This window comes from Pundamilia nyererei, unplaced genomic scaffold (assembly GCF_000239375.1).
Source record: "Pundamilia nyererei isolate P.nyererei 1_Seehausen unplaced genomic scaffold, PunNye1.0 scaffold00009, whole genome shotgun sequence".
NCBI lineage: Eukaryota > Metazoa > Chordata > Actinopteri > Cichliformes > Cichlidae > Pundamilia > Pundamilia nyererei.
The window spans coordinates 1,116,287-1,129,762 of NW_005187410.1; the positions used below are offsets into that span (position 1 = coordinate 1,116,287).

Below are 13,476 nucleotides of genomic sequence, written 5' to 3' on the forward strand. Positions count from 1 at the left end.
TTGGTCATTATACCAAGGACTTCAAGACACAACAGCCATAAAGATTTTATTATATTTTATTGAAAAGGATGAGAATATTCTGGAACTGTTGGCATTTATTATCTAATTATGTATAACCATTACAGCTGTTAAACTCCTTCCTTGCTGTTATATCAATAAAGATGCTCATACCTACCATCTATAATTATCAGTATGAATTTAGTACTAAGTAACATTTAAAACACAAACCACAAAAAACAGGTTGTTTAAAACTAGTTTGTACATTCAAATCAATTGTAGGAAACCTTGCATGTGTGAAACTGTTTTGGAGATGTGTTTCCAACACTCAGTGAAATGAGGTCTCAGCTATCTTTTTTTTAAACTCATGATTTCCACACCCCAACCTCTCTTTGATCTTTGCTTTAATCTCAGTCAGCTATCAATTTAATCCCAGTTGGGTGAGAATGAATCTATTCTAATTTGGTTATTTTAAGATTATTTTGTTACAGTGCACATGCTTGTGCTTTCAGGTACACATCTTGCATTTATGTCAAATCACCCTCTGACCTCTGTGTGACCTCTGTTCCTTTTGTTCATTACATATGATCACGCCTATGCTGTTTTACTCTTTCACTGTTTCCCCCATGAGTCTTAAACGTGGAACTCAAACAGTTCTACCGATATTGTCAAAGTCCTCCTTGAGCTCACTACTCTCCCATTAAAAAATACAAGAAGACATGACATATTCAAGAAGACATCTGAGTAGACATCTACAGTCTACAGAAACATTGATAAATGGAAACACAGATGGTTTACAACAAGGTGTAAACCAGTCGCTATACTTAAGATGAGGAAAGCGAAATTAATTCTCAAGGAAGGAAACAGCATTTGGTGACACCCATGAGTTCCAGACAATGAACTTTGTCCAAGTATTGAAAACAATTTAAAGTTATGTTAATTTCTCTAATTCATTTTAACCTTCTAGAAAACGCTGTTACTACAAAACCTTTGTAAAACATCTTGAACTAAAGCTGAAAGTCTACACTTTAATCAGACAATAATTATTTGACTTAAAATCCACTTTGTTGATGGTGTACAGAGGCAATACGGCTAAATTGTGTCTTTGTCCAACAATTTGCACACGCACACATGCACACACACAAGGGAATACCAACTAAAAGTCTGTGATATCCCTGTAAATGCTGACAGAGGGCACTGTAGCTCTATCGAAATACAGGGGCTTTAAAAATGTGCAGAGCCAACACAACTATTGTCTTGAGTGCTTTAATACCAACTGACAAAAACAAAACAGAACATGACCACTGGTGCCTTCTGTGAACATCACAGAATGAAACAATGCATTATTTTAAAGGTGAAGCAGCATAGTGCAGCAGCATAATGACAAGTGATTTTATTTCAAAGCCAAAAATCTCAGACCACTCATTCTAATTGGAAACTTATATTACACATACATCCCATATACAAAGACCTCCCACACTTATAGATCTTGGTTGTAGTCATGTTTTGCCATCATTATAGTCATATTAACCTTTCAATAAATTGTAATTTAGAAAGATAGTGAGTAAACTAGATATCTGCACTGTTTTTAAAATGTAAAACTTGTGATCATAGAGCTTGCTTATCCTTTGCTTCTTATCCAGAAGAAAAAAAAGCAGACTTATAACAAAGACTGTGTAAGAAAGATTCTATATCAACAAACTCAATCACAGAACTGGAGTTACACCCAATAACAAGTGTATTCTTAGTCGCCCCCCACCCAACCACCCACATGCAGGTAATCTCCTAATTTAAATGCCTTAATAAATTCCTTAATACTTTGTAGTGGTTCTTTATATATATCATATAATATCATATATCATTTTATATTCATATATATGAAAGAAAATGAAGACAAGCTACATTTAACTTTTTTATGCCTATGCTTACAACAGCCATTACTAGAAGGATTATGTTTTCAGATTATCCCTCAGTTTGACATCCTTGGTTCAATATGTGAATCCATCTGACTATTGTCTATAAGTTACTTTGACCCAACATTGACACTTGGACTGAAGGACGAATTGATTAGAAGTTGATGGTCAAAGATTAAGATCAACATTTTTCTGGTCCTAGTTAATTCTTACAAAAATGGCCACAACTTTAGTGTTAATTTGAACATTGAACATTATAGTCAGCTGCTTTAACTCTTTATCTGTTTGTGGGCATTTTTCTTACTACAGCAGAGGGCTAGTTCTAGCTAACCCCAAGTCCCTGAGTTTAATACAATCTTTCTAGTAAGGAAAGTAATTTTTAATAATAAATGTATTTATAAAGCGCCTTTCAAGACACCCAAGGACACTGTACAATAGATGAAAACACATAATAACATGTCTTTACATGTTTGATATTCAGTTTTGTAATGGGGAATTATTTCTCAGTAGATTTCACAAGAAAGTCAAGTACTGTAGATTTATTGATACAACTGAAAGTTGTTAACTAGCTGTCTAGCTCTCTGCCTAGTAAAACATTCTGAGTGGGTGTGTTGTGATGGTAATCAGGGTAAGTGGGGAGTATTTGTGTTTGTTTCTGTAAGCATGGTAGTGTGTAGGAGGAGGATTTTTTTCTTTCTTTTCTTTTGTTTTTTTTTTTTTAAAGTTGCTTATAAATAAAATTTTAGGTTAGTGTTTAAAGATGCAACTAGCTTTGGTAATAAAGACTGCCTAGTGCTCGGTTTACGCAGTGGCTGTGGAGAATTTCTAAACAGACGGTCCAGTTCTATTTTTGTTGTGATTACTCTAATCATTCAAGCCCCCTGAACTTCCTGCTGTGCTTTTTGCATTTATTCATGAGTACCGATGTAGCATATCAAAGGAAAGAGATTATATGATTATCTTGACTGCCTATGATCTGGTTAGCATTTTGTACGTATGTTTTTCCCATATGTGTGCCAAACATCAGTTGCACCAAATTTCAGTAGGCGGATGTTTGACAGTCATGCAGTAGTCATGCAGTACTACTCTTAGATAACTTTTTCTAAAATCCTTTTAAAGAACATATCTACAAGTCTATAGATTCTGTCAGTTTTTGGTCGTCTGTATCCTCTCCAATTTATATTGATCAATTACGGCCATTAGCAGGACTTAAACCATAAAATCCAGTATGAACGTGCCATGAAAGAAAATTACAAATTCTAATGTGAGTCCTCTGTTTTCCTGCTCAACTATATGTTTTCACTGAGAATCCATTAAAAGTTCACAAGGACACAACTAAATCGAAAGTACCAGCAGAGAAGTCACAGGGACGCGCACAGACACTGTGACAACAACTGAGGGGAAGGACAGGACTAGACAAGTCAGGTAATCAAAAAATTGAACACAGAAAGATAATGAGGCACAGGTAGGTCGAAACATGGATGTGAGGACTACCGATGACAATGAGACAGGAGGGGAAGTAAAACTAATTGCAAGACACAGGAGACAGATTATTCTCAATGTAAAATTGCAAATAAATGACAAACATGGCTGAAGCATAAAAATCTGAGTAGATTTAACAGATTAGAAATCAAAAGAGGATAGGACAAAGGATTAGTAAAGAGAGGTAAATGAACTCCATAATTACAAAACTAGGAATCACTAAATGCACAGAATACCCTCCGAAGACCCAAACTCATGGCATGCAGTTTTAATCTCTCTTTGCTATTTGGGCTGATTGGGACCTGATGAATGTAAAAACAAAGAATTACGAGATTTTTATTTATTTATTTTTTTTACAAGAGTTTTGTTTCTGAGAAAAATGAGATCCACATATGAGGACATTCGTTTTACATTTTGATAGAAGAGTGGCAGTATAATGTCTTACTGGATATCAGGCCCTTGTAGAGCAAAATTTTATATTTTGGTCTAGACGATCTAAAATGTGTCCACATATGTGGACGCCAGGTCCTAGGAGGATACTAAAGAATATCTGAAAATCAAAACCTGCTAATAACTAAGGACTCATAATTTAAGGATTGCTGCTGTGAATAACAAGTGACTTAACTATAAATAATACTTAGTGACTGATAGGAAAACTGATAAATTGATAACTGATAACCCTCTGTTATTTGTTAGATGCTGATGATAAGTATGTTGGGTTTAACACGTGTATATGTGGAGACACACACTTCCTTAAATGAGCTACTACCTTCACAACTTCAGCTGGAATGAAGGCCAATCAGTGGCACGTGAAAAATTAACTTGCTTGACATTATTATGTATGAAAATGCCAGTCACATTTAATTACAGAGGACCCACTTTAACCCATGGCTATTGGGAGTATATCTGGTGGGACACTTAGCTATTAGGTCAGAGTTACCCTTGTTAACAAAACATAAGTATATATAAATTAAGTATATCTGACAATCATCATACCAACGAACCTGCACTTAAAGGAGTTTACATGTTTCAGTAGATTCAGTGGCTACTGTGTGAGGGAATTTCCCACATGTTGTTAGCTGGTTCAGCCCAAGGAGCTTGCCTTGCATTGTATCGCTAAGGGAACAAACAAGCACACAGTAACTGGTGGGTGACAAAAAATAAGCCTAGTAATTATTAGTGAATATAAAAATGTATATAATGAACATAACTCTAAATTTATAAGGTACATATAAAACTTTCTAACAGAACGCCTTAAATAAAATGTATCCCAAAAGCTGTATTGTGAAATAGCCCTCGTAACACTACACCCCTAGGAATACCAATGAAGTGTAGTGCATATTTAGCATAGGGACAAAACAACATTCATCACAGGATATAAACTGGACCAAAGAACATTTTTCAGTCTCATTGTCTAAATTTGCTTCTTTATGTTTTAAAGAACACATGGTGTGGGTTCATTTGTGTTTAAATCAATGTGTTTGGTAGAAACTATCTTGGCATAGTGCCCTACCATGGATATGGATATCATTTTGCACACATGAAAAGCATGGAAATTAGAGCGAACATGTACACTATAAACACACTATAAACAGGCTGTTTGAGATTTATGCTCATATTATAATTTAAAACGAATTCAGTTTGATCAATGCCAAAATAGTATATTAAAGCCCATTTAGTCATCTTATCACATCTTTACAACCACTTTGTGTGTTCACAGACAAACAGAGTTGTTATTCCTGCCTGTATCTGCTATAACACATACCATTCTGCTGTCACATTCAGTCCCCATTAGACACTTCATTGAGGCTAAAACTTTATTTAGCAGAATTTATCTTCAGTGTTAATTCCTACATTCATTTTTGTAACTACTGGAAATCTGTCATTAATTCAAAGCTTGAGGTTCTGACTTAAGTTATTTTGTAGCGTTACTGTTTGTTCAAAAACAGTCCATTTCAGATTTAATGATGGTGATTCTGTTCTGAGACATGTGAAGCTAGACACACCAGCAACCATAGTCAATTGTCTTCCAGGGGCGAGAGCAGGCGACATTTGAGGGAAATTTAAAACTGCTGGCTAAGTGTAAGGGTATTCACGTCAGCAGTAATGACACCCGGTTACGTCAATCAGAGGTCACTAATATTAATATTGAATCAGTCTGTAACTTTGCCAAAACAATGTCGGACTCTGTAGTTTTCTCTGGTCCCCTCCCCAATCAGACCAGCAGTGACATCTCCTTAAATTCCTCTGATTAGTGTCCAAAAAACTATGTTGACTTTATAGATAATGGGGAAACTTTCTGGGGGAAGCCTGTTCTTGTTAGGAGAGACGGCATCCATCCCTCATTTTTAGAAATCTGGCCAAATTTATTAAACCCCCCAAAATGTGACTGTCCAGAGTTGGGACCAGGAAGCAGAGTGGCAGTCTTACACGTCTATCTGCAGCTTCTTCCTCCCATTACCTCCCCAAACCCCATCCCCTTAGGGACTGTGTCAGCTCCCAAACAGAGAAAAAATAAACTAAAAATCTGCAAAAAAAAAGGACTGAAATAAAATAAAATAAAATCACAAAGGAAGAACAATACAGCATCCACATTTGAACCAAAGAGTAAAACAGTGAATTGTGGATTACTAAACATCAGGTTTCTCTCTTCCAAGTCTCTCTTAGTACACAAGTTAATAACTGATCAACAAATTGATCTACTCTGTCCTTACAGAAACCTAGTTACAGCAGGATGATTATGTTAGTTTAAATGAATCAACCACCGAGTCATTCTAACCATCAGAAACCTCGAAGCACAGGCCGAGGGGGCAGTGTGGCAGCAATTTTCCACACCAGCCTATTAATCAACCAAAGACCAAGAAAGACTTTTTATTTCACTAGCTTGGCCCACGTCCTCATTTTAGGTTTAAGAGACATAAATCAGGACCTTTCCACAAATGTTTATCCATGTGATGATGTCCTCTTGTTTTTTTAATCTAACTGCTGCACTGACTTCTTTTTGAATTAAATATTTGTCTTTGTAATCATTTTTTTTTGTATATTTGTAATATTCTTTTTCTGTATTTCATGCATGTATTTTAAGGCAGGTGGGGATTATGTCTCCTCACCCCTGTCTTCATCATTAATGACCTAGTCCAGTATTTACTTGGGCGTAACTTAACCAATTAACCAATACTAACCTGACATATGTCAGCTGGTTCATCCGTGAAGATGTGATTGGTTAATTTGAATTTTTTTCTTTCCTGTTTTTAATTTAAGCACACTTTTACTATATGTTACTATGACCCTGATGAAGGCCACAAGCTGAAATGCGTTGGTCAGGCAATAAAGTTGTTCCTCTTCCCTTCAAGTGTTGCTGGAGTTCCTGTATTCCCATTTTAGGTTTGACAGCGTTTTAGTAGGTAAAGGTGAATGCTTGGACATGAACTGAGCTGCAGTTTGGGGAAGGCCTCGAAGGGGACTGGCGACGGCTTCCGGGCCTTGCAGATCCCCGTGTACTACATAGGAGTGAAGAAGTTAAAGAACTGAGAACAAGGAGGGAGGGAGAGTGGGGCACGTAAACAAGAATGAACAGCTTGCAGAACTGGGGGAATCTATATAGATGACAACCGGAAGGAGCGTGTTTGCAGGCGTAGTCCCGCTCCTGAAATACCGATACATAATCTCCAATAATTTGAAAGCCTGATGCTTAGCCTTGTTCACCCTAGCTGGTAAACTCAAAAACCAGTCTTATTTGTTATCATCTATCGTCCCCCTGGGCCTTACAAAGTTTCTGTCTGATTTCTCTGACTTTTTCTCAGATTTAGTACTCAGCTCAGATAAAATAATCATTTTAACATCCATGTAGATGTTAAAAATGACAGCCTCAACATGGCATTTAATCTGTTATTAGACTCAATTGGCTTCTCTCAAAATATAAAAGAACCCACCCACCAGTTTTATCACACTCTAGATCTTGTTTTGACACACGGCATAGAAACTGAACATTTAACAGTGCTTCCTGAAAACCCTCTCTTGATCATTTCCTAATAACATTTACATTTACAATAATTGATTGCACAGCAGTGGGGAGTAGATTTCATCACAGTAGATGTCTTTCTAAAAGTGCTGCCAATAAGTTTAAGAATATAATTCATCCACTGTTATCATCTTCAATGTCTTGTACCAACACAGAGCAAAGCAGCTACCTGATCGCTAATCCAATAGAGGTCGATTATCTTGCTAATAATTTTACCTCTTCATGATACATGACTCTGAATGTTGTAGCGCCTGTGAAAAAGAGACTTAAATCAGAAGTACTTGACTCCCTGGTATAACTCTCAAACGTGCAAATAAAGAAGATAACTTGTAAGCTGGAGAGGAAATGGCTGGAGAGGAAATTTAGAAGATCATCATTCAGCCTAGAAAATAGTTTGGAGCTTAATAAAAAAGCTCTGTAAAGCTAGAACATGTTACTGCTGCAGCAAGACTACTGACAGGGACTAGAAAGAGAGAACATATTTCCCCTACTTTGGATTCCCTTCACTGGCTCTCTGTTAAATCCAGAATTGAACTAGCAATTAAGAATTTGGAAGGTCTTGAATAATTGGGCCCCATTTTATCTTAATGACCTTATGGTACCACATCACCCCATTAGAGCACTTTGCTCTTGGACAGCACACTTACTTGTTGTTCCTACAGTATTTAAAAGTAGAATGGGAGGGAGAGCCTTCAGCTTTCAGGCCCCTCTTCTGTGGAACCAGCTTCCAGTTTGGATTCGGGAGACAGGCACTATCTCTGCTTAAAACTTTCCTTCTTTCTAAAGCATATAGTTAGGGCTGGATCAGGTGACCATGAACCCTCACTTAGTTATCTTGCAATAGGTGTAGGCTGCTGGGGGATTCCCATGGTGCATTGAGTATTTCTTCTTCAGTCACCTTTCTCACTCACTACGTGTTAATAGACCTCTCTGCATTGAAACATGCTTGTTATTAATCTCTGTCTCTCTTCCACAGAATGTCTTTTATCCTGTCTTACTCCTCTCACCCCAACCAGTCGCAGCAGATGGCCGCCCCTCCCTGGAGGTTTCTTCCTGTTAAAAGAGAGTTTTTCCTTCCCATTGTCACCAAAGTGCTAACTCATTGGGGGTCGTATGATTGTTGGGTTTTTCTCTGTATGTATTATTTCAGGGTCGACCTTAGAATATAAAGCACCTTGAGGCAACTGTTGTTTTGATTTGTCGCTATATAAATAAAATTGAATTGAATTGACTTGAATTCATATTTTTAAACCTGATCCTTTGTTGACATTTATTTGGTGCTCTTTGATTTATTTATTTTTTCATTAGCAATTGGAATCCATTTTAAAGTTGGGTGCAGACAAAGTAAAGTCAATAGACTATTTAATTTATTCTCACTCTGTCTGTAGACCCTCAGCTGTGAAATTGCAGAACAGAAACAGAGGCAATACAGACACTTTGAAAACACTGAGAGAGGATGTCTGCCTGGAGTGCAAAGTCACACCACTCTTGCCTGCTTCATTCATGCTATTTGTTGTGGTGCATGTGAGTCTCAAAATGTGTATGTGTTCTACACGTATGTGCGGGCCACTGTCTTTTGTGCTAGAGGAAACACACATAAATGTCACACATAAAAACTTCCAAAGATACTAATCAGTCATCCTTGACCTTTACAAATTACAGAAAGAGGTTTTGAAGCCGAGACACCTTAGTCTGTATTAAATCACTCTCCAATTACACTTGGCCTTGCAGAGCTGTGTCCTGGATTAGTTATAGTTTTTTGATTCTTACTGTTTACACAGGATTTATCATCATGACATCAGTGGCTGACAAAAGCTCAGAAGAAGACTTAGATGGAAAATAAGCAAAATTGCCATGCAGTGGCATCTGGCAGACAGTCAAAAAGCTTTCCATTTTGTGAAAGCACAAAGATGTGTTTCTACTCAGTATATGTCATGACCACTTTCAGGCTAGTCTTTTGGGTTTATTGATAGTTACTTAGAGTCCAGCCATGTGTATCACAACATCTCTTCGTCAGGAAGTTGCAGCAAAGTTCATTACATTGCCCAGGACTGATCTGAGCTCTCCTACAACAACTACAGAGACTTCATTTCTATTGATCAAGTTTTTTGTTTTGTTTTTATTTTTGTTTTGTTTTGCTTCAAACAACATGGTATGAAGTGGCCCTCTAGCAATATTGCACTCTACTATTACATTCCACTATATCAAAGACACAGTTATAGCGTCGGACTCTCTGACACAGTGATAAAGTGATTGTGACCATACAGCTTGTTGATGTATAAACTGAAGGCTTTTGTTATTAAATGCAAAATACACAGCACTTCACATAAAACGTACAGCAGATCAATGTGGCATTCTGAACAGGCAACTGATCCAACATGTCCAGCTTAAAGACATTTTTTAATTGTTCCATCAAGAGTTTGGCAACATTTGACTTCACAGTGTTATCAGCTTTAAATCACAGTGGAGGGATATATATATATATATAGCTCATATGTAGCAAAACTGCCCCAGAGTACTCCACTTTTCTGAACTAAATGAGATTAGTGAATTCTTTACCTTAGACAAATAGTAAAAGGATAACACATTTCTTATGTAAAAAGTCAACTAAATATTATTAAAAATGCTGCAACATACATACATTGTACAACATAATATTGCTGTGCTCTTTTCTATCAATAGCATGTAATGAAACAACAGCAAGAGCAAAACCAATTAGATCAATTAGTAAAAAATATCTTTTTTGTCATGTTTTTCTGAATTGTTTTACAGAGTTGAAGTACTGTGTGCTATTGAAAATGCTTCTCTGACGAAAAATTCCAAAACATCACACATAAGTGTTCGATATGAATAACAAAATAGAGACCGGACTGCCTTCAGTACTAACTGATTGGTTCCCAATATAAAAAACATGAAAAGATATTGATACAGTCTGTAGCGTTGATGGAAAAATAATATATCAAAAATAATTTTATATTAAATAAATATTTAAATAAATATCAGGTTCACATGTTATATCCTTCATAATAACCATATACATAGGCAGTGGTTTTCTGTCAAGACAACCAAAATTTAAAAACAGATAGAAATTAAAAAGTTCCAAAGTAAATGTTGTCATGAAGCTCCATGCCTGTTAATAAGTATGGTTGTGCATCCTTTACATCACTGCCATCTTGTGGCTGCAGATGGCTACACATCCTGAAACGTGTTTCAATCTCATAAAAGACTGCAGCTCTCTGTTTTGAGGGTGTGTCCATCTTTTATTGACTGGAGCTGGGGTAGCTGACTGGTTAGCAGCCATTTTTTTTCTTGTGGTTTGTACTGGTCTTTGATGGTAAACTGATAGGAGAGCAGCGTGTGAAGCAAACTGCCATTGGCTCTGCTTTTACTGCTCTGAGATCACTTGCTATGGAAACAGAGCTAGGACAGGCAAGTAAACGAGCATCAGTGATTTTGACACCACCTTAAATAACATGTGTGATGTAGAGAAGCGTGAAAAGGTTGACAATAACTTCTTTAGTACATTAGAGAGGAAAACTGTGGCAATGAAGAAGAGGACACAGCAGCTCAGACCGTGTCCAATCTAATAAAACAGACAAGTTGAGTAGATGCAGGCTCTGCCAGCACTCAAACTAGCATATATGAGATTGTCTGGATGTAATTTTGCCAACACTCCATCTTCATTTTTCATAAATAATTGTAATCCCTCCTTTACTTATTGACATTTAACCATCTCCTCAAGCCTCTTTATTCAACAGCTTTGTAAAAATTACTATTTTATTTGAATTTACTTAAAAAATCAAGACTTTGGCCTGTGTTTCTGATCTCATGAACTACTGTTTCTTTGCTTCTTGTTCCCCCCCCTCATTGGAGGACTCCACTGCAATGATATGATTTATAGATTATAAATTATTATATAATTTTTAATATTCCAGTGTATTCTAATAATAAGACTTTATGCATGCTGAGGTGTTTCTTTGCTTCTTTTCCCAAAGGAATGGTTTGAAACATTTCCTGCACCACTTGCATTGCCAGCTAATAATAATATATCCTTTTGATAATTTTGATATTTATTTAACTGTAGTACAATTCTTCAGCCAGGAAGGAGTGCACAAAGATAACGATTTCCACGTAGAGTGCAGGCAGGCAATGCAAATGGCATGTTTGAATCTGATTCTTTTTAACTTCTTAAATTGATAAATAGTTGAAGAAGATATTTTGTTTGTGTTTGTATTTCATGTTGGGGGAGTTATCATCTTCATGCCTTTCAATAAAGGCCACTGCACCCCACTGAGCATACCTGTTCAACTGCACATTAACACAAATATCTAACCAACCAATCACGTAGCAGCTACACAGTGGATTTAGACATGTCCACATGGTCATGGCAACCTGCTGAAGTTCAAACTAAGCATCAAAATAAGGAAAAAAGGTGCTCCAAGTGACTTTGAATGTGGCATAGTTCTTGGTGCTGGTCTAACTATCTCAAAGACTGCTGATACACCCAGATAAGCATCTCTAGAGTTTACAGAGAAAGGTCTGAAAAAGTGAAAATATTCAGCAAGCCACAGTTTTTCAGGTGAAAATGCCTTGTTGAGGTGAGAGGAGAATGGGTAGACTGCTTTAATAAGCTGGTATCACAGCAATGGTAACTCTACTTGTTACAACAAAGGTATGGTACATTCAGATGACAGAGTGAGAATTCTGGCAAAGAACAACAAAAAGCATCTTGCCTTGTATCAGTGATGGTGTGAAGGAGATGGTAATTCCAGACAGAATTTGTGCTGCTTGGTATCAACTCAACTGAACTTAAACGCCACACCCTACCTGTGTATCATTGCTGACCATGTCCAGCGCTTTCATGATCACGGTGTAACCATCTTCTTACAGCTCTGTTCAAGAGTATGTGTCATGTCACAAAGCTCACTTCTTCTTAGCCTCATTTCTTGAACATGAAAATGAGTTCACTGTCCGGAATTGGCCTCCACAGTCGCCATCTCTCAATCCAGTGCAGCACCTTTGGGATATGTTGGAACAAGAGATTCCCATTATGGATGTGCAGCCATCAAACATACAGCATGCTGTCATTTCAATATGGACCAAAAACTCTGAGGAATGCTTCCAGCACCTTGTTGACTCTGTGCCATGAAGAATGAACAGATTTCGGAAGGTGTCCCAGTACTAGCAAGGTGTACCTTGTAAAGTGTCCACTGAATGTATGAAGCTGGTGACAACTGAATAGATTCACAATAAATCAACAAGCTTTGTTATTTTTTATTTTTTTTTGACAAACTAGTCATCACTTTCTGTCCCTCTTTGACTTGTAATTTGTATGCATTTGGTAGTGTCTTGGCTTGACACATTCACTTGTTTACAGTTAACACCTATTTGACAGTTCTGTATATGTATGCTTTGAGAAATCACACTTACACACTCAATAAGCACTGACACTATGTTGGAAATACGTGGGGGTGTTTACAATCTGTGGACCCCCCGTTTCTCATACAGTAAGTGACTCTTTTCACTACTGAACTGTGAGATATGCAGTGATGACAAGTGAAACCTTCTCACGTTCTCTTGACTCCTCCTACATACCCACAATTGGTTTGCAGCATAAAAACTTTATCTTAGAATCTGTTGAAAACAGCACCTGACTTAAAAGAGATTCTGCGGTCTAGAGGCAGTTGCATGTTTTGTGGAGGGGGTGGGTGTTTGAAACACACACACATGCACACCACAGAAACACAGACAGCGTGTGTGTTTGTGTGTGTGTCTATGAAAATCAAAATAATGATAAGATATGTTGCTGTTATAGGTGGATTTATTTCTTTGCTGTGCTTCACATGGCTTTAGGGTTCTAAAGTATTAGTGGCGAAACAATGACTTGTACATTAGTAATCCAGGTGCTCAGGTCTTTTCATTACATTCAGGTAATCTTAATCTTAATGGTGAGATCCTGGACTTCACCTTAATAAGATCTCTGTCACCATACTTTTTATTTTTTTAAGTGAAAAAATAGATACATAAAAAGCTATTTTTACAGCTATGTTACTATATATAAAA

The 13,476-nt window shown here is 37.0% G+C and overlaps 1 protein-coding gene across 1 annotated transcript in view; it reads right to left on the minus strand.

Moving 5' to 3' along the window:
- The window catches only part of ikzf2 (IKAROS family zinc finger 2), a 37,678-nt gene extending 25,394 nt beyond the window's left edge, over nt 1-12,284 (minus strand). Inside the window, exon 1 of the mRNA XM_005723283.2 lies at nt 12,241-12,284. The gene's annotated coding sequence lies outside the window, so the exon portion shown is untranslated. The remainder of the gene's footprint in view (nt 1-12,240) is intronic.
- Between the last annotated feature and the right edge of the window lie 1,192 nt (nt 12,285-13,476).